A 23,753-nucleotide genomic window follows, 5' to 3' on the forward strand; every position below is an offset into this window, starting at 1 on the left:
GATCTTCACCCCATTGATTATGATGACTTTGTGACCCTATGGATTATGAGCAGACCCACGCACAATGAACTTTGCAGATTGGTCTAGCAAGTTGTTTTCTGTTTTTAATTTTTTTATAATATACATATATATATATACAGAAATTCTATGGTGAGGACGGTCCGCATGATGACCGCAGTATTAGTGACGGTTTTTCATAGTATTAATGACGGTTTCTTAGAAAATCGTCACCAATACTATGAAAAACCGTCATCAATACTGTGGTTCGCATGAGGACCGTCCGCACCATCGACGGACTGTATATATATATATATATATATATGTATGTATAAACATAAAAGAAATGAAAAAGCACACCTTCAATTCGAATTTGATCATTCTTTTTCAGTTTGTAAGTTTTAGAATTTGTATTTTTAAGCATTGGTTTGTGTTGTAGTTTGGAGATCTTTGAATTATTACTTGAATACCAAAATTCTGAAGCTGAAGTAGCAGAAGCAAATTAACTAAACCATTAAGCTAATAAAATTAAATCATGTACTCCATAACAAGAAAATTAAATCATGTACTGGTTGATTAATCATTTCTTGACTAGCAAGTAACTGCAATAAATATATATATATATAGTAATTAACAGTACTTAGACCTTTGTTTAGTTTTGCAACCAAAACTTCTGCATTTCATAACTTTATGTGATTATTAGCGGTACTCGAAAGATTTTACATATGGAGAAGTACTGTAGACATTGCCACTGGACTGTTTTGTTTCATAAGTCAAAAGTAGATTGAAAGTAATTAATACTATGCAAAAAGGCTCAAATCTTCAGAAAAAAAAAATGAGGAAAATAGTAATACGGTTGATTTCTCATCCATATATAGAATAATATTTGACATAAATTGGATAATAGTATGAGCCGGTTGATAATTCCAGCAGACAAACTTTCATAAGGCTAATTTGTTTTTTCTTTCTTCTTTTTTTTTTTTTTCCCTATTCAATTCCATAAGGTAACTTAAATTAATTGGTAGTTGGCACATTTTGTTCCAAATTTTAGTACCTTAAAATGATGTAATAATAATATGTGCTCCTAAGTATAGTTTAACATGGTTGAAATGTAGGCGGCTTTCTAACCCTTGTAGCTTACGCAAAACTATAAGTGATCTCAATTAACTTTGGCTATGAACCTTTAAGACCCCTAAAAGTAATTCCAAAAGGCACTCCATTTTTATCATATCCCGCAGGTACATTGATCCCAGGGAATCCACCAATTGCAAGAACACGGTCAACATTAGAACCTGGTGTCACCCATGCATCTAGTTTATAGTTCCTCAACAACTTCTCAAACCCATCTCTCGACAGTCTTGCCAAATTCAGCAATGCCACTGATTACTTCTCTCCGATGCCGTTTGTAGCTTCAGCTACTAGTGAGATTTCTTGGCCAAATTCCTCTTATCTTTTCCTGCACCAACCAATAACCAAATATACATGTATTAGCCATGTTTGGAATGAAGATAAGTATAAATTGTTATAGTTGTTATTTCCCAAATCTGAGAACTTCTGGTTAAAAGCTATAACATCTGCTAAGGATCGCACTTAGGAAACCACCAAGTCTTTTAGATAGGACTTCAATGCTATTTTGAACTCAGCTGCTATTACTAATGCTTCTCCACTCAACTTGAAGTTCAAAATAACATCTACATTGGCTATTTCCAGGTTATCGATTAAAATTGCACCTTTTTGCCTAGAGTTTCAACAAATCATTTTAAATGTCAAAAAAATATTATGGAAATTAATAGTGATAAACTGACACTAGAGAGGAAGTGCATAGTGTACCTCAAGGTTTTGAAATGATTATTAAATGTGTTGTGTGTAACAGCCCAGACTACCCGCATCAGGATATTGTCCTCTTTGGTCCAGGGTTCATACCCTCTCTCCCCCCTGGCCTCAAGGTTTTGCTCATAAAACGTGTCCTGAAGGGAGAGGTATCCACAGCCTTATAAAGACCGCTTCGTGCCCCTCTCCAACCGATGTGGGATGTTACAATCCTCCCCCCTTGGGGCCCAGCGTCCTCGCTGGCACACCGATCCGGGTACTGGCTCTGATACCACTATAACAGCCCAGACCACCTGCATCAGGATATTGTCCTCTTTGGCCCAGGGTTCACACCCTCTCTCCCCCCTGGCCTCAAGGTTTTGCTCACAAAACGCGTCCTGAAGGGAGAGGTATCCACAGCCTTATGAAGACCGCTTCGTGCCCCTCTCCAACCGATGCGGGATGTTACATTGTGATTCTTTGATCACCAAAAACACACAAAACTAATTCAAAAAAATAAAGAGAGATAAAAGTAAGAAAATTGAGAAGAAAAAGATGTATTATAATTATAAAATTTATATACAAAAAAACTTTTCTCAGCCTCTCTCAAAACCTTTATTGTCTATACTGTATGTTATATGTGGTACAAAAATGACAAATTAAGCATCTATTTATAATGTTCTCTATAGGGTTTCTAGGATTGAAACCTAATGGGCTTGGGCTTTAGGAGATAATAGGCTGGACCCCACAATTCTCCTCCTCCAGCTGCATTTCAAAAACTTGATGGTCACCTACCATCTAAACAAGCTATGTCTCTACACAACTTCAACTTCTCTGGTGTGACAACTTTTGTAAACATATTTGCTAGATTCTCATTTGTGTGAATATTCACCAACCTGAACAATTTATGCTCAGTCACATCGCGTATCCAGTGATAGCGGATATCAATATGCTTTGTCTGAGAATGATACATTGAATTCTTGCTCAAATCCATAGCACTCTGGCTGTCACAATGTATCTTGTAGTCGTTCTGCTTGATGCCCAGTTCATGGAGCAAACGCTTTAGCCACAACATCTCTTTATCAGCTTCCACTGCGGCAATATACCCTACTTCTGTCATGGATAAAGCTACACACTTTTGCAATCTTGACCGCTAATACGAACCTAGGACGACTTGCTCCTAAACCCGTAACAACGATTGATTTAGACCATCTGATTACAAGTTATCAATAGAAGATCTTGATCCGTTACCTATATTTGAGGTAAGAGCCTTGGTACGGTGAAGACGCCACAATAAAGTGCAGAATAACCTATTGATAAGTCAAATTTGAACTCTACAAGCAAAACTTGAAAAAGTTCGATATAGTTTTTAGAGAACCAAGAGAATCACTCTCACTTTGAATCAAAATTGTAATCTGATTTTTATTCATGACTTATGTGCCTTTAAATAGGCAAATAAATTACGAAGTTTTCCTAAATTTGCTAAAAATAATGATAGACGAAAATTAGGTTTCGGAAACTTAATTTTGATAGGTTTAGGAAACCTAATGTGGTTAGGTTTAGAAAACCTAATTTAGCTCCTAGTTTCCTAATATAAATGGCCTTTAATTCTTTGACCAATTCAACTCTAATAAAATTAGGAAAGTGAATTAAAATCCTAATAAAACTAAAATAGGAAAGTAAATAGGCAACATGCCAAAATCCAATCAAGACATAAATAAAATTTAATGTTTTCCCTCCATGTGGCAAAAGTGCCATGTCACCATAGGATGCCATGTCACCATCCATGTCATCAAAACTTGCCACATCACCATGTTACATGATTCCTTGCGTTAAGCTCTCTTTCACGTGTGCATCCACCGTTCCAATCATATGGACCAATTTTTGTTCATCTTCAGTAATGAACATGCTTTCTTGATATATGAACACCTCTTGGATTAAACCATTTAGTGATTTTTTAAACCGCTTTCTCTAGCTTTGGTTATTGGTCCCGTAGAGATTTGAAGTGGCTCTTGACTCCATCTTAAGGTGCTCCTAGTCATGTCCTTATCGACTGCCATGACATAGCTCCTCCAGCAAAAGTGTAAATATAACTTGAAGTAGATTTCCTACTATCAAGATCTCCGGCCATATCTGCATCTGTATAGCTATGTAAAACTGGATCACTTTCCCCGTAACACAAGCATACTGTTGTTGTACCCTTGAGATACCTGAGAATCCACTTAATTGCTTCCCAGTGTTCCTTTCCAAGATTTGAAAGAAATTTACTCATGGTACCAATTGCATGAGCAATGTCCGGTCTAGTACACCATTGCATACATTAGACTTCCCACTGCTAAAGAATAAGGCTCTAAAGCTATCTCCTCTATCTCAACTTTGGATAAATGGCACGATCTCTTGCTCAACTTGAAATGGTTGGCCAATGGAATGCAAATTGGTTTGGCCTTTTCCATGCCAAATCTCTTTTTCCATTTTTCAACATACTTCTTTTGAGATAGCCACAACTTATGATTCTTTCTATCTCGGGATATTTGCATTCCTAAAATCTGTTGAGCTGGTCCCAAGTCCTTCATATCAAACAACTTGGAAAGTTTCTTCTTCAGCTGACTAATTTTTCATTGCATCTTGTCCGATGATCTACATGTCGTCGACATACAGCAAAAGTGCAATGAAGTTTCTATCTGGTCCCAAGTCTGCATCAGTCTTCTTGTATCCTCAAGTCATCATAAAATAGTCAAACTTCTTGTACCATTGTCTAGGTGCTTGCTTGAGGCCATACAAGCTCTTCGTTAGCTTGCAAACGAGGTTCTCTTTTCCTGAAACCTTTAAACCTTTTGGCTGCTCCATATAAATCTCCTTATGTAGATCACTATGAAGGAACGCTGTTTTCACATCCATCTACTCAAGATCTAGGTCTAAACAGGCTACTAAACCGAGAATAACTCTTATAAAAGTCATCTTCACCATTGGTGAGAAAATCTCATCAAAATCAATTCCTTTCTTCTGAAGGAACGTTTGACGACCAATCGGGCTTTATGTTTCACCACCCGTTCGTCGCAATCTTTCTTGAGCCTGAATACACATTTGTTCCTTAGTGCCTTCTTTTCTTTTGGAAGTTTAACCAACTCTTAAGTATGGTTTTTCTATAAAGATTCCATCTCATCTTGCATTGCATGCAGCCATTTTTCTCTATCTTGATGGGAATTAGCTTCCTGGAAACTCTTTGGCTCCTCTTCTTCAGTAAGCAGAATATATTGAGATTCTGGATATCTCTTTAATGCAACATGGCTTCATTCAAATCTTCGAAGAGGTGTACCATCATTTAACTATTGTAATGGTCCTGCAGCTTCTGGTATTTGAGCATCTCTTTGCTCAATATCCTCTTCTCTCTCCTGTTCTACTTCTATTAATTCCCTATACATCTCGTCGTCATTTATGGCAAGTTGTGCTGGTACTGGATCAGGAACAAAATCATGGGCACTGGTACTAGAAGATTTCATTGGCTTCTCAATGTCTTCTATAGTCTAGTTTTCATGGAATACTTCATCCCTACTTCTGATAACCTTCTTTGCTTTTGAATCCCATAATTTGTATCCGAATTCTTCATCTCCATATCCAATAAAGATGCATGGATTAGTCCTTGCGTCGAGCTTCTGTCTAAGCTCCTTGGATATATGTGCAAAGGCTAAACATCCAAATATTATTAAATCAGAGCATGAGAGATTCTTACTAGACCACACTTTTTTTGGAATTTCAAAATTTAATGGTACTGATGACAATTTGTTAATCAAATAGCAAGTGGCACAAACAGCTTCTCCCTAGAATGACTTTGTCATCTTAGCCATATTGATTTCCAAAATGACTTTGTCAGCTTAGCCATATTGATCATACTTCTGACCTTCTCCATAATCGTCCAATTCATTCTCTCAGCTACACCATTGTGTTGTGGGGTGGGAAGGACCGTCTTCTCATGCCGGATGCCATGTCCTCTACAGTAGGCATCAAACTCTCGAAAGGTATATTCACCTCCATTGTCTGAGTGAAGACACTTCAGCTTCTTTCCTATCTCATGCTCTACCATGGCATGAGACTCTTTGAAGTGATCTAAAACTTGATCCTTCGTCTTCAGGATATAAACCCACACCTTCCAAGAAGCATCATCTATAAGGGTCAGAAAATATTTATTGCCACCTAGAGATTCCTCTTCTAAAGGTCCACAAACATCAGAATGCACTAGACTAAGCAATTCTGATCTTCTTATTGTAGAGAACTTAAATGAGACTCCGTATTGCTTACCATACAAACAATGATTGCAAGGATCTAACACAGCATCCTTGGAAATAATTATAAGCTTCTTATTCGTCAAGGTAGACAATCATTTCTCACTCATGTGATTGAGTCTTTGGTGCCACAAATTTTGAGATACCTCTCCTTCTGTAATGTTGAGGCTATCTGTCAAAACCCTTACAATTCTCTCAGTTGGAAAGGTTCCCCTTTTAAAACAATTTCACAAAACCCTTTATCCATATTCCCCGAAACCAAGACATCAATTAAATACCAGAAGCGGTAACAATTATATCTTTAATTCCAATTCAGTTTCCAAACATTTTATTTTTAAAACACAGTTCTGAAAATCATTTGATGCACCCACTATATACCAGTGGCGCCAACAGTACCCAGCGTCCCAAGGTACCGCCAGACAGGAGGTTATAGAAAGAAACCGGCATACGGTCGCGTGGCGTCCCACTGCGCCGCTGCTAACCTGGTGTCCCGGCCATGGGGGGTGGCCGCCCTCTCCGATGGCATGCACAGGACACCCTCATAATATCAACCGCGCGCTACTCACACCCACCTACGCGCTAATCACAACCGTGTGCACACTAACCATATCACATATAAAACAAATTTCACATTTTTCATAAGCATAGCGGGCATAATCCATCCGCTTGAACCGGGAATTTTCCCACAATTTCTTTGTAATCAATGCCATAAATTCCATGATTTTCAAATCCACCAACTCCCAAATCCATCAATTCAAATATCCACATTTTTTCCAAGCATAAATAATTTCTCGAAATATCATAATCAAATCCCATAATATTTTATGGGCATATTTCATAAAAATTGAAATCACCAACATAACCAAATATTTTCCTTGAAATATTTGAAAATCGAATCGTGCCCAATTTACCATTAAAACCACACCAATTTCAAAATCCTCAAAACCATAAAATAATTCCACATGGCATAAATTGGTGAAATACACATTTTCTTAAATCCGATAAATTCACAAATAATTCCACAATAATTCAAATAAATATTTGGCACATAGAAATTAAATTCCAAATATTTAAATCACACATTATATATTCACCAATTAAATTCCCAAAATTAATTTGAAGGTGGGTCACTCACCTGGAGCACGCAATTAACCCATGATCCACTACGGGATCAATTCTACGACTCACCGGTGCTCCTAGAACAAAATTCACAGACAGTCAAATAAATTAATATTTTATTCGGGTAAATAATACCCGGTACCCGGGGGGTCAAAAACACAAACGATAACTAAAATTTACGAATCATATACCGAATCGAAGCTCGAGTGATGCTAATCACAGATCCGGTCTTAATTTTCGATGATCGTACCCGACGGGGTTTGAATTTCGTCGGGAAGCTTTCTGGGTTTCGGCTCCGCAATTCTCCCAAACCGTCGCGAATTGGCGGAAACGGAAGTCGGATTTGGGTTCAGGAGGTCGAACACTGCGGACTGGAGCTGGCCGGAATTTTCGGGTACTCGCCGGAACAGTATTTTCCGGCAGGGCGCCACGTCACCAGCAACCGTCGCTGGAACAGTATTTTCCGGTGGTGGCCGTTTGCTGTGAAATTTTGCAGATTTGTAGATCGTGAGGAGAGCAATCCAACGGGACCGACGGTGAGCAAAACGGAGGTTGGACGGCGGAGAAATCACCGTTTGAAGATTTTCGACCCCTCGCCGGAAAACGCTCCGATCCCGGCGCGTCGGTGGTCCGATGGCCGTGATTTTTGGTGGGTAGGCCGGACTTGAGGAGAGGATGCTGGGTGTATGGCGCGTGTACTGTATATCGGCCGGAATAGTGCCGATTCGCGGTGGCCGGCGGTGGAGGGGGAAAAATCGCCGCCAAACTTCGGACGTCCGATCCGGGCGCGTCCGGCGGCCGTTCGCCGTGAAATTTGGAGGTTTTGCCGGAAATGAGGTGGGCAATCTGGCTGGCCGGCGCGTGTACAGTAACTAGGCCGGAAAAACATGAAAATGACCGGCGGCCGGCGGGTCCTCTCTCTCTCTTTCTCTCTCCTCTCTCTCTTTCTCTCTCTTCTCTCTCTTTCTCTCTCTTCCCCGAGAGTTTTTTCAAAATTAAAACCCTGCATGACACTGTTCATGCCACGTGGACCACTCAGAAGCTGACACGTGGCATTTCACTGTTCACCGACCCAAAAACATTAAAATAATACAGTATCCGGTAAACTTCAAACGTCCATAACTTTTTAACTGGATGTCCGTTTTGAGCGTGCCGCTAGTCTGTGAACTCGTATCGACGAGCACTTCACAACCATGCATGAGTCAAAGCTCAATTCCCCATAAAAAAAAAGTCAACTCCGGCACCCCTTGGACAGATTGGACCGCAACTTGTTTCGTCCATAACTTTCAAACCGTAGCTCCATTTTCGACGTGCTACCAGTCTACGAACTCGTGGCATCGTGCACTTCGCCACGGTACCCTAGTCAACTCAAAATTCTCACCGAGTCAAAAAGTCAACTTTTGACCCCCTTCGGTCAACGGTCAACCTCGGTCAACGTGCACGGATTCCGATGCGATTTGGGACGGGGTGTTACAGCCTTCCCCCCTTACGAAATTTCCGCGCGTCACTGGAACAGATACGGGTACTGCTCACACATCTGTGCTTCGGGTTCGCACGTTGCTTCCTCGACTAAGTAGTTCCTTGCCAACCAATCCATGCCCAACACTACTTCAAGTCCGGATAGATCCAACAGGATCAGGTCTGCTTCCATCCCTTGATCTGTGAAATCGTCGGGCGTAGTCCTCGCTCCCTGCTGCATCATAGCAAACACCCGGCCTTGACTTGTCTGCTGGGTTCTCCTTCCTCTACCTCGACTCGATCCTGCAGACGGCTGTACTGATCCCAAAGAAACTCCTACTGGCTGACTCCCCTGGGAACTCTATCCTGGGAATACCCCCGTACGCTGTGTCCGTCGACCTGCTTCTAGCACACTGCTGCTACCATAAGGGCAATCCCTCCTTATGTGGCCTAGCTGCCCACACCGAAAGCATAAACCATCCATCTGACACTGCCCAGAATGATTCCCCCTACAAAGTGGACAAATCCGCGGAGAACCAATGCGTGACTGCTGATACGAGCTTACATCCACACTGATCGAATGGCGAGCTGGCTGGGGCATGCGATAACTATCTCTCCTCTGGAATCTGCCTCGTGGGCTTAACCCATCACTGTCTGAGCCTGAGCTATGGCCTTTCTTAGCTGCCCCCTGTCGAGGTACTCCGCTATACGAACCTTCGAATGATCTGCGCCTCGCGGGTCTGTGTATCTCCTCCTGTCTCTCTAGCTCGAGCGCTGCATCCCTGGCGGACTGATAGGTGGGATGTACTGATCCAGAAAGGGTGTAGCCGATACTCTCTTTCAATCCGTCTATGAACCTCACCTTCTTCGTGTGATCATCGGGAATTAGGTGCATGTAGAATTCTGATAGTTCTCGGAATCTCCTCTCGTACTCTGTCACCGTCATGTTCCCCTGTCGTAGTTCCTCGAACTCTCTCCTTCTTGCTTCACGGTAGGCAGGAGGACAAAACTCAGTAGAGAAGGCCATCTTGAACTGATCCCACGTATGCCTTGCACGAACAACTGGGCTAACTTCTCGGGTGAAAAACGTTCTCGTACCGGTAGGAAGTGTGCCGACTTGGTGAGACGATCAATGATTACCCAAATGCCGTCGTACCTTCTAGGTGTGGAAGGAAGCTTGAATACGAAGTCCATGTTGAGTTCTTCCCACTTCTGCACGGGAATCGGTAAAGATTGGAGTAGTTCCAAAGGCTTTTGTCTTTCTGCTTTCACTTGTTGACAAATCAAACACTTTGATACAAAGTCTGCCACTTCTCTCTTCATACCAATCCACCAATAATACTTAACAAGCGTCCGATACATCTTGGTACTCCCAGGATGCATCGCATACATCGAGCTATGCGCCTCCTCTAAAATCTCCTTCTTGAGTCCTGGGATATCCGGAACACAAAGTCGTCCTTTATACACGAGGGCTCCATCCCTCCTTATGGAAAATTCCGGATCAAGACCTTCTTGTACCTTGCCCTTAATTGTCCTCAACTTAGGATCTTCCATTTAGGTCTCTACTATACGATCCACCAACACCGGTCGTACCTGGAAGCTAGCCATGAGAACTCCTGAAGGATGCATATGCATTAACACCCCCATCTTCTTCAACTCCACCATGAGAGGTAGTTGGATGACTTGGATGTGAGCAAGGGATCCAGTAGCCTTCTTACTCAAGGCATCTGCCACTACATTCGCCTAATAGTGACTTTAACTTCCCTCTTGTGCAACTTTCCTTCTCATGCCCACTAATTAAGGATATTCAAATTGGTCCACGAGAACACGATCTGCAAGTCTTGGTCATAGTCGAACGCTAACCATAAGGTGCTTCTAAAGCATGCATCCTTAAACCAACAACCAACTCTCGTGACTCGATCAGCACTTTAAAAGGTTAGATTAGAACTTAAGTCTAATTTCCTCAAATACTGGTATCACCAAGTTAAGGTTGAGATTAATTCACTTATCTTCGATTACCCTCCTAGTACTTACAATTATAAAACCCTTGCTCCTCATTGATTAACCAATAGTCTTAACCTCGACAAACATCAATCTTTCTTTTAACTAAATCAAGGTCATGAATAAAATTTCTCAACATCCAAATACCATTCTTGAAAACCCTAAGTTTCCCTCATTTCAAATAAATTCCATGAATCCACACCTCAAGCAATAAGGAATTTAAATCTTAATTCTAGCATCACCACCAATACTATGAACAAATCACTAGATCCTTAACCCAATAAAGTATTCCACACTTCTTAAATTCTAACTCCGTCCCAAAAATCATACTCCTTATCATTGTAAATTATCACCAACAATATCAACCACCTTGAATCGATAAAGCACCACCAATACGAACCTTAAATCTCCAAGGAAATAAGATATCAAGATCTTAGCTTCTAGAATGAAAAATAACCATGCTTAAACATCCAACCATGCCTAAGGAATCATCCTCATCTCATTAACCTCATCAACCACCAAGTAGAACTTTAGTCGCTATCCGGATCTTGCTTGATTCTCTAAACGCTATCGTACCTTCTCTTTGTGAACGAAAGTTTAAGCACGAAATCCATATTTACATCTCCCTACTTTACTTGTCGGTGACTTAAGTACCTTTATTCGGATCTTGCAACTTCCTTTATCATGCCAAACCACCATGTCATCCAGTGAGCATTCCATACGTCTTGGTACCCTTGGGGTGTATCGCATACTTTGAATCACGTGCTTCCTTTAAGATCTCCTTTTTGAACTCAACGATACCCTGCTTTGGATTCTCAATTGGCGATACTTAACCTTAAGTCGCTTTTGGAAAAACCATAACATAAAACAAATAATAAAATATATTTTTCAAATATACCTAACTTGCATAGGCAATTGTTAAAACTCCACATTGAAAATCATATCTTAAAATCCATAGCATAAAATAAAATATGCACGCTTGTAATGGAGGTACGTACGACACCTTCTACATGTTACGTAATCCATGATTCCAACTGTCGCCGACACTCTGCTACCAATACAAACCAGGGTGGTTGCCTATATTGGCCGTCCAATCCCCTGGACTCGTAGGCAACATGATCATGAGGCTAGCTCTACATGGACCACATTGGTTCGCCGCCTCCATATGGTGCAGTATAATATCAAACAATATAACATACAGATACATGTATGAACACAAACCAAAAATACTTGAATAAAACACCTTGAAAAGCATTTAAATTTTGATAATCGATCGGGAAAATATTTTGACGCCTTGAAATCGATCGACACACATCCTTAGGCAATCATCATTCTTCTCTATGAACGAAACGGATACCATTCACGATGATAAGCTTGACCTTCAAAAAGAAAACGCATCCTCGACCATCGACTAGGCCATAGGAATTTCCCGTTAGGCTAGATGATCCTAATTGTCACCCTCGAAGATTAGAGTTATTCAAACTCGAGCAACGAATTTACTTCGAGACAAACAGAAAGAACGCTTTCACACGGGTAAAACGAGAGATTAAACACGGATAGGATGCACAACAATGCACAGTCCCTTAGAAATACTAGAACCTAGAGCTCTGATACCAACTGTCAGGACCCGTCCAGAATTCCTCCTCCGGAACCCTAGACAGCCCTGATCCCAGGGAAATACCACCGAACCTTCCAACGGAAAATCCGGCAGCACCTCCCCTAAGGGATTTACTTACCACAAATTTACCTGCACTGAAAACACACTTCAAAAATATCCCCTTATTCCTCCCACAAACTACAAATTGGTTCCACAAATTGCAGTACTTAAAAAAATAAATACAGTAATCCAGTGCAAAATAAATACAACAAGAGTGAAAGAAATATTACAACTGCAATAAAAGAATAACAGGGTACTGCCGAACTAAAACAGCGAGGAAGATCAAGTCCGCTCCGAGTGAACACCGACAACCTGGTACCTAGAGGAACGGAATTTAAGAGTGTGAGATGCTAATCATCTCAGTGAGCGACCCTACTACTATACCATATCTTATCACAGTAATAAGTATAAATAATAATTATTTGGAAATAATATTTTCTCTCAAAACCCTTACAATTCTCTCAGTTGGAAAGGTTCCCCTTTTAAAACAATTTCACAAAACCCTTTATCCATATTCCCCGAAACCAAGACATCAATTAAATACCAGAAGCGGTAACAATTATATCTTTAATTCCAATTCAGTTTCCAAACATTTTATTTTTAAACCACAGTTCTGAAAATCATTTGATGCACCCACTATATACCAGTGGCGCCAACAGTACCCAGCGTCCCAAGGTACCGCCAGACAGGAGGTTATAGAAAGAAACCGGCATATGGTCGCGTGGCGTCCCACTGCGCCGCTGCTAACCTGGTGTCCCGGCCATGGGGGGTGGCCGCCCTCTCCGATGGCATGCACAGGACACCCTCATAATATCAACCGCGCGCTACTCACACCCACCTGCGCGCTAATCACAACCGTGTGCACACTAACCATATCACATATAAAACAAATTTCACATTTTTCATAAGCATAGCGGGCATAATCCATCCGCTTGAACCGGGAATTTTCCCACAATTTCTTTGTAATCAATGCCATAAATTCCATGATTTTCAAATCCACCAACTCCCAAATCCATCAATTCAAATATCCACATTTTTTCCAAGCATAAATAATTTCTCGAAATATCATAATCAAATCCCATAATATTTTATGGGCATATTTCATAAAAATTGAAATCACCAACATAACCAAATATTTTCCTTGAAATATTTGAAAATCGAATCGTGCCCAATTTACCATTAAAACCACACCAATTTCAAAATCCTCAAAACCATAAAATAATTCCACATGGCATAAATTGGTGAAATACACATTTTCTTAAATCCGATAAATTCACAAATAATTCCACAATAATTCAAATAAATATTTGGCACATAGAAATTAAATTCCAAATATTTAAATCACACATTATATATTCACCAATTAAATTCCCAAAATTAATTTGAAGGTGGGTCACTCACCTGGAGCACGCAATTAACCCATGATCCACTACGGGATCAATTCTACGACTCACCGGTGCTCCTAGAACAAAATTCACAGACAGTCAAATAAATTAATATTTTATTCGGGTAAATAATACCCGGTACCCGGGGGGTCAAAAACACAAACGATAACTAAAATTTACGAATCATATACCGAATCGAAGCTCGAGTGATGCTAATCACAGATCCGGTCTTAATTTTCGATGATCGTACCCGACGGGGTTTGAATTTCGTCGGGAAGCTTTCCGGGTTTCGGCTCCGCAATTCTCCCAAACCGTGGCGAATTGGCAGAAACGGAAGTCGGATTTGGGTTCAGGAGGTCGAACACTGCGGACTGGAGCTGGCCGGAATTTTCGGGTACTCGCCGGAACAGTATTTTCCGGCGGGCCGCCACGTCACCAGCAACCGTCGCCGGAACAGTATTTTCCGGTGGTGGCCGTTTGCTGTGAAATTTTGCAGATTTGTAGATCGTGAGGAGAGCAATCCAACGGGACCGACGGTGAGCAAAACGGAGGTCGGACGGCGGAGAAATCACCGTTTGAAGATTTTCGACCCCTCGCCGGAAAACGCTCCGATCCCGGCGCGTCGGTGGTCCGATGGCCGTGATTTTTGGTGGGTAGGCCGGACTTGAGGAGAGGATGCTGGGTGTATGGCGCGTGTACTGTATATCGGCCGGAATAGTGCCGATTCGCGGTGGCCGGCGGTGGAGGGGGAAAAATCGCCGCCAAACTTCGGACGTCCGATCCGGGCGCGTCCGGCGGCCGTTCGCCGTGAAATTTGGAGGTTTTGCCGGAAATGAGGTGGGCAATCTGGCTGGCCGGCGCGTGTACAGTAACTAGGCCGGAAAAACATGAAAATGACCGGCGGCCGGCGGGTCCTCTCTCTCTCTTTCTCTCTCCTCTCTCTCTTTCTCTCTCTTCTCTCTCTTTCTCTCTCTTCCCCGAGAGTTTTTTCAAAATTAAAACCCTGCATGACACTGTTCATGCCACGTGGACCACTCAGAAGCTGACACGTGGCATTTCACTGTTCACCGACCCAAAAACATTAAAATAATACAGTATCCGGTAAACTTCAAACGTCCATAACTTTTTAACCGGATGTCCGTTTTGAGCGTGCCGCTAGTCTGTGAACTCGTATCGACGAGCACTTCACAACCATGCATGAGTCAAAGCTCAATTCCCCATAAACAAAAAGTCAACTCCGGCACCCCTTGGACAGATTGGACCGCAACTTGTTTCGTCCATAACTTTCAAACCGTAGCTCCATTTTCGACGTGCTACCAGTCTACGAACTCGTGGCATCGTGCACTTCGCCACGGTACCCTAGTCAACTCAAAATTCTCACTGAGTCAAAAAGTCAACTTTTGACCCCCTTCGGTCAACGGTCAACGATCAACCTCGGTCAACGTGCACGGATTCCGGTGCGATTTGGGACGGGGTGTTACACTATCTGCACAAATCTTTACATGAGTCTTGTAAAGTGTTCCACAAATATGTCATCGAGCGATAACCATAGCACCTTTTGTCATTTTTCATGTGTTATTGTAAAAATGGTTACTAAAACCTTCCTTGTCAAAGGCTATTCCTGAGAGTAGATTAACCTAAAGGTCCAGATTATGTCGGACATCCTTCAAAGTAATTACATGTCCAACGTTGGTCTTTATTTGAATATCACCAATTCCGACGATCTTAGCAAAGCTGCTATTTCTCATCTTCACTGTGCCAAAGTCTCCAACTTTATATGTTTTGAAAAACTCTACGTGTAGAGTAACATGGTAGGATGCTGCAGTATCAACTATCCACTCAACTTCTTGGCTTGAAGTGTAAAGGCATAATTCTTCATGTATGGAACAATATGCCACTTCTCCTCTGACAGTGACTAAAGTTTCACCATCCTTCTTTGGCTGATTGTTCTTCTACCCCTGCTCTTGCAACATCTTCCCACAGTACTTCTTCAAATGTCCTTCTCGGCCATAATAATGACACTTATATGATGGCCTTCTTCCATCTGTGGATCTGCCTCTTCCCCTATCATGAGTACCTTCTTGCTGTCTCTCCTGTTTCTCTATGACAAGGCCATGTGTTTGATCATTACTAATGTCCTTTCTCCTGGCCTCCTCATTAAATAAGGCATCCGTTACCATAGCCATGGTAAGTTTACCATTCGAGGCCGAATTGCTGAGAGAGACGACTAGTGTCTTCCAACTATCTGGAAGAGAGCTAAGAAGTAAAAGTGCTTGTTCTTCATCCCCTAGTTGTAATTTCACCGCAGACAATTGGTTCACCAAGTTCTGAAACATACTGGTGTGCTCGGCTACAGAAGTTCCATTCTTCAACTTCAAATTCACCAAACGTGTCAGGACCCGTCCAGAATTCCTTCCCCGGAACCCTAGACAGCCCTGATCCCAGGGAAACCCTACCGGACCCTCCAAAGGAAAATCCGACAGAGCCTCCCCTAAGGGATTTACTTACCACAAATTACCTGCATTGAAAACACAGTTCTAAAAACATCCCCTTATTCCTCCCACAAACTACAAACTGATTCCACAAATTCCAGCACTTCTCAAAGCAACAACAGTCCAGTGCATAAATAAAACAGAAGTATTCCAATAGTATACAGAGCTTTAAGAAGTGCTAAACAACAGAAATACAACAAGGCTGAAAAGAAATAATACACTGAAATGAAAGAGTACAAAGAAACTTCTCGAAACACAACAGCAGCGGAAAACTTGGTTCGCTCCGGAAGAACGTCTACCACCACTTGCACCTAAGGGAACGGAATTTAAGAGTGTGAGATGCTAATCATCTCCGTGAGTAACCCGAACTACTGAACACCTTTTAATAATAATAATAAAATAATAACAATTAAGGAGTGGAACAAATACCAACAATTAATAATAAATAATAATAACCTTTGGAAAATAATGATTTCCCTCAAAACTCTCACCAATCGCTCCGTTTGAAATGTTCCCTTTTTAAAACCTTTTCGCAAAACCCAATGTGCATACCTCCCAAAAACCAAGGGATTAAATAATTTAACAACAACAATTAAATAAATACATACCCCAAATATATAATAAAAATATAATAAATTATAATAAATAAATTTTGAACACCTTTGGGGTTTAAACCATTATTTGCAATTACACCGACAATTACACCTGACGCACCACACCATATACCGGTGATGCCCTCCGATACCCAGCGTCCCGAGCACCGACTGGCGGGAGGTTAAAGAGAGAAACCTGCAGTGGTCACTTCGGCGTCCCGACAGTACCGACTGCTAAAAACCATCACCCGGCCAAGGAGGGGGGTGGCTGTGCGCAACAATAACCTTGCCTACCCACGGTCCAATGGCAACTCACGGGTGAAGTAATAACCGCACGCTAAACCATATAATAACCGCGTGCTAAACCACGTGTCCATACACCATACACCAGAACACCAATACTGTATGAGTGCGTCTAAAAATAAACATAAACAACCAACCGTACCGTTTTTCCAAAAACCACCGTGGGAAGTATACCAAATTTTTCACAAACACCATCCCACATATTTTTATTTAATAACCCGGTACGAATCAATTGATAACCAACAAACCACAATTTCTCGAAATACGAAATGCAACCATAAAAATACCGCGGGCATAATTTATAAAATTTAACCAAATATTTTCATAAAATATTTAACCTAATTATGCCCGAGAAATCACATTTGAAACCACGTAAAATTAATACCGAAACATACCTTGCTCATGCATAACAAATAATTTAAATTAAACCGCATTAAAATCATAATTAAACCACACCACATGAGCATAATTAAATACTAAATTAAATACCAATTAAATTTAATTAATTGCCCAAAATAATTTTTGAAGGTGGGTCACTCACCTGGAGAGCGCAAATCAACTAAGATCCTCCTCGGGATCCACTCCACTACTCGCGCGTGCACCTAAACAACCACAGTGCACAAACCAAAAATATTAATATTTTATTCGGGTAATTCCCAAATGGATACCCGGGGAGCGAACACCAAGCGACATCTAAGGGTTACGAGTTATATACCGAATCGAAGCTCGCGTGATGAGGATCACGGATTCGGTCTTACTTTCCGGTGATCGAACCCGACGGGGTCGGAATCTCGCCGGAAAGCTTTTCGAGTTTCGGCTCCGCAATTCTTCCAAACCGTCGCGAATTGGCGGAAACGGAAGTCGGATTTGGGTTCAGGAGGTCGAACACTGCGGACTGGAGCTGGCCGGAATTTTTGGGTACTCGCCGGAACAGTAATTTCCGGCGGGCCGCCACGTCACCGGCAACCGTCACCGGAACAGTAATTTCCGACGGTGGCCGTTTGCTATGAAATTTTGCAGATTTGTAGATCGTGAGGAGAGCAATCCAACGGGACCGACGGTGAGCAAAACGGAGGTCGGACGGCGGAGAAATCACCGTTTGAAGATTGTCGACCCCTCGCCGGAAAACGCTCCGATCCCGGTGCGTCGGTGGTCCGATGGCCGTGATTTTTGGTGGGTAGGCCGGACTTGAGGAGAGGATGCTGGGTGTATGGCGCGTGTACTGTATATCGGCCGGAATAGTGCCGATTCGCGGTGGCCGGCGGTGGAGGGGAAAAATCGCCGCCAAACTTCGGACGTCCGATCCGGGCGCGTCCGGTGGCCGTTCACCGTGAAACTTGGAGGTTTTGCCGGAAAAGAGGTGGGCAAGCTTTCTGTCCGGCGCATGTACAGTAACTCGGCCGGAACAGTGGCAAAATCCGGTGGCCGGCGGTGGCTCTCTCTCTCTCTTTCTCTCTCCTCTCTCTCTTTCTCTCTCTTCTCTCTCTTTCTCTCTCTTCCCCGAGAGTTTTTCAAAATTAAAACCCTGCGTGACACTGTTCATGCCACGTGGACCACTCAGAAGCTGACACGTGGCGTTTCACTGTTCACCGACCCAAAAACATTAAAATAATACGGTATCCGGTAAACTTCAAACGTCCATAACTTTTTAACCGGATGTCCGTTTTGAGCGTGCCGCTAGTCTGTGAACTCGTATCGACGAGCACTTCACAACCATGCATGAGTCAAAGCTCAATTCCCCATAAACAAAAAGTCAACTCCAGCACTCCTTGGACAGTTTGGACCGCAACTTGTTTCGTCCATAACTTTCAAACCGTAGCTCCGTTTTCGACGTGCTACCAGTCTACGAACTCGTGGCATCGTGCACTTCGTCACGGTATCCTGGTCAATTCGAAATTCCCACCGAGTCAAAAAGTCAACTTTTGACCCTTTTGGTCAACGGTCAACAGTCAACCTCGGTCAACGTGCACGGATTCCGGTGCGTTTCGGGACGGGGTGTTACAAAACGACTCATCAATAAGGCTTTATTTCGTGCAGTCTTAGCTTGGTACATGTCCTCCAATTTCTTCCAGAGGGTGTATGCGTCCGTCTCCTGCGCAACATGATGGAAGACATTGTAGTCGATCTATTGTCAGATTGACCGATCTTTTTCCTATTCATCTTCTTCCATTTCGCTTCTTTGGTGGGATTGTGGGATTCTTTCCTTCAGCATCTAAGGGGTCAAACAAATTCTTACAATTTAGAAGATCTTCCATCCGAGGTCTCCAAAATGCATAGTTGGTGGCAGTAAGCTTGATCATAGCTCCCGAATGTGACTCATCCATTGACATCTTGTCCTGCAAAAAAACTGGAGCTGAATTTGGCAAAATGGAGTCCACCAATGCGTTCGGAACGGTTAAAAATATTAGGTTTGACTCTTCTCAGGCCAAAATCTAAATCTTCAAAATTTTGGGATCCAAGTGCAATTTCCAAAACTTCTGGGCCAATCTGCAAATATAAAAAATATAGGGGTATTTCTATAATTTTAGAAAAATCTTGGACCAGTGTTGACGTGTCGAATGATGTGGCAGACCGGATGACATGGCAGAAAGCTGGCTGATGTTGTGTCAGGTGACATGTCACGGCTCGGCTATGAACTCATCTATCGGCTCGACTCGTGGCTTGGATAGGCTCGAACATGTGGCTCGCGGCTCGGCTAGTCTGGAGTGGCGCGTGTGAGTTGACCGCGGGAAAACCTGCATAAAAACTTTGATCGGTGCATGGGGGCACGTGCAGTGGCGGATTGAGGTCCTGTTAGTCTCACTCCCTTCGTCTCGGCGAGATCTACCTCCTAGTATGCTCAAATACGTCGTTTGAGCTTTTGGACGACAAACCCTATACCTAGAACCTGGTTCTGATACCACTTGTTGTGATCTTTTGATCACAAAAAATACGCAAATCTAATATAGAAAAATAAAGAGAGACAAAAGCACAAAAATTGAGAAGAAAAAGATGTATTATAACTATAAAATTTATACATAAAAAGCTTCTCTCAGCCTCTCTCAAAACCTGTATTGTCTATACTGTATGTTATATGTGGTACAAGAATGAGAAATTAAGCATCTATTTATAATGCTCTCTCTAGGTTTCTAGGGTTGAAACCCTAATAGGCTTGGGCTTTAGGAGATAATAGGCTGGATCCCACAAAATGTTTGAATTTGGAGAGCACCACTCCCAGAAGTGAAGAAGGGATTCCTCACTATTCCTATTCTCTTTCCTTTGCGACCATTAGTTTTAAGGTACTGCTTGTAACCACCATGAGGTATATATTTGGATGCTTCTTTAGATGCTTGGTCATTATAATCAAAGTCAACAATAGCTTCAAGAACATAAACAGCATCAGATATAGTCCTACTGATTGGTCTGCATGTTCAATCAAAAACACCATATAAAATATCTCATTAAGAATGCGATAGACTAGTCTTAAAAAGGTTTTTAATAAAGATTAAAAACCCTGAAAAATGCATTAAAATGGGTTTAGCCGCACACTAACCCGATGTTATCCTGCTTTGCAGTGATGTGTATGACCCTAGCTCGGCTGGTAAGGCCAACAATGGGTTTAATGCCAACTATAGAGTTAAAACTTGTAGGATAGAGAAGAGAGCCATCAGTTTCATTACCCAAAGACACTGCTACCAAATTTGCTGCAATTGATATTGCTGATCCACTACTTGATCCACAAGATGTGGCTGATAGAACATATGGATTCTATATAACAAATGATGGACCAAACAACAATTCTTAACGTCAGTCCAATTTCTAAATCATTTACAGCAACATGAAATGGTCAATTTGTAGGCTATGAATAATGTTCAAGCCTTTGCCAAAAGACTATCTATCTAGACTAACCTTTCCTTGGCCACCTCTCGCTCTCCAGCCTTTTGGTACATTAAAGGATCTAAACATAGACCACTCGCTCAAGCTGGCTTTCCTAAGTATGATAGCCCCAGCCTTTCTCAACTTGGCTACAACAGCAGCATCCTGAGGCACAAACTAGCCAAGCAACGCAAATGAGCTAGCAGTAGTGTTGAGCTTATCCTTGGTTCCAATGTTATCCTTCATAAGAATTGGAATGCCATGCAATTTAGACAGCAAGCTGGGGGAGTTAGCCTTTTGTATCTTGTTAGCCTTGTCAGCTAAATAAACAGCATCTGGATTCACTTCTATGACCCCATTAAGGACCGAGTTGAGCCTGTTGATTTCTTCAATGTAGAACTCAACGAACTATCTCGAAGTAAATTTGTTCTCCTTGGAAGCTAATTGGAGGTTGTGCATCGCCGCTTCTCTGATTGAGAACCAACTAACCTTGATATTTTGTGACTTGGATAATGTTAAGACTAGTAGAACTAGAAGTATAGGAAAATGTTGTGAAGTTTTGGTTGCCATGGAAGGAATTGGAGAATAGCAACTCTTTTTGAGATTCGTCAAGTACCTGATCAGCAGTTTATAACCAAAACCAAGTACTACATAACTAATAGAGTTTGGAAAATTTTATCTGGTGGGGATGGTCAAACTTTAGCTAGATATTTTCAACTACTTTTAACGCTATGTGAAGAAATTTTTGGGTTAGAAAAAGTGTCAATATCTTTTATACTAGAGAATGGCCTTGAGCACATGAAAATTTAGTAATATATATTGAGGATCTGCAATTTGATTATTCAAACATGGTGAAAGTTCATAACCTTTGCCCACTGTTTTGTACTATACATAGGCTCTACGATTTGATTTATTGTAGCTTAGTCTGTATCTAAGATATAGAATTAAATAGGATTCTCAATTTGGGGTCTATAATTGAAGATTAAGATTGGTTTAGATATAGGCTTAGGTTATTTAGTTAATACATCAATTGGTCAAAGAAAAGGGTAACATCAAAGCCAACTAATTAACCTAGAGAAACTAAAGAATTTTTGGCATATTTATTACTACTCTAGCCATACTATCTAAATATTCTTATAATATGTTCGGATGATGTCCTAAATAATTAGTAATAGAAATAATATTAGGGACATTGCCTTGAGCACATGAGGCTTGCTGGCCGTTCCTGATTCTTGGCATTTGTACCTCTTTGTTTGCCCTCCCTTTTGGTTAATACAACACTCCTATTTCCATCCAAAAAAAAAAAAAAAAAAAGTAATACAAATAATATTTGTCATCATAAATCTTCATTTTTATTTTTTTTATTAAGATTATGTAATAGTAGTACAACATTAGACTATAGCGGGGAATCCCCTGTTCTAAATTAAGCTTTCAACTTCAAACTTGAAAGGAAGGAGGCTTCCTAATTTTAGTGGCGTGCTCATAAGCACTTGAGGAAGAGATGGATACGGTGCTTATGTTTTATTTTTTGTTTTCTGCATTATATATTTATTCCTTCTGTTTAAATGGTGCTTTTTAAAAAAAAATAAAAAATACAGCTAATGTTTAATCATATTAAATTATTTGATATCAAATTTAGGTAGCGTAGTCAATTTGTATTTTTATTTAATTTGAAACGTAACATTTTAAAAGTACAACAAATGGCAAAATTGATGTTGCATTTTAATTAAAGTTGTCTATTCCGTGAGCTGTATGTAATGGTCCAAGCCCACCATATTTACAACTTTTGCTTCATTTAATTTCATATCTTCACAGTGTTTACGATGAGAGCCAACTTTTGATCCTTTAACTTTTTCTTAAATAGAAGTAATCCCATATTTCATTATTCTCTGTTAAAATGATATGAATAATTAATATAAAACTTCAAAACTAGTGCTATTAGACACACCATCAACTCATTATCCACATGCCTTGCACGTGGCCCCATATTAGTGATATTAACGAAGTGACTATTGATTGGTCTTTGAAACCATATTAACAACCGACATCCAAATCATTTTCTAATTAGGAATAAATTGAAAGAAAAATTAAGCACACTGATTTCTTAACTAGTGGAGGGATGTATTCTGCAAAATAAGATAAATATTATTGGTTGATAGATGTATTCACAAAATCAAACTTAAAGACCATAAATATATATTCACAGGTGGCATACTCAGTATTAAATTCTAAGTGTTAGAGAATTCAAACCAAAATCCCACATCAAAAGGAAATAAAAAGAAGAATGCACCGTAAAATCCAAGTAGACTACTACTTCATTATCAGTTGGTTTTTTATTGAAATTTCATTTGGGCTTGGGCAAATGGGTTTAGTCAGAAAATGGGCCGTCGTACACTCTCTGCATAGACAATATGTCCCTGGTTTTTTGAGGAAATCCATGCCCGTGAACTTGACATACAAGAAACAAGAAAATTAGGTATCATGAGTGAATATTGCCGCTTCATTGTGGCCAACATATAATTGGAAAGGGTATCAGATGCATTAGCTTCTGATCCCCAGGTGAGGTCCAATGTTAATATTAATCTGGCTTTTTGCATTATAAGTGCATGCCTTTGTCTGCTTTTCATCTTCATTTGATGCAACCCTTTGTTTATTCGGACTGTGGAATCTATTTGTAAATGTCAAACTGAAGAACTCTTCGCCTGATTTGTTAAGGTAAAGCTCTTCACCAATTTCTAAATGCAAGAGATATTTTTTTCACGACAGACCAAAAACCAACTCAGCCATATATGTAGAAATCACCA

At 41.0% G+C, this 23,753-nt stretch overlaps 1 pseudogene; it reads right to left on the bottom strand.

The window, feature by feature from the left end:
- Positions 1-993: 993 nt before the first annotated feature.
- On the bottom strand, positions 994-21,519 carry LOC125424210 (probable amidase At4g34880; annotated as a pseudogene).
- Positions 21,520-23,753: the final 2,234 nt, after the last annotated feature.

This window comes from Ziziphus jujuba, chromosome 9 (assembly GCF_031755915.1).
Source record: "Ziziphus jujuba cultivar Dongzao chromosome 9, ASM3175591v1".
Lineage (NCBI taxonomy): Eukaryota > Viridiplantae > Streptophyta > Magnoliopsida > Rosales > Rhamnaceae > Ziziphus > Ziziphus jujuba.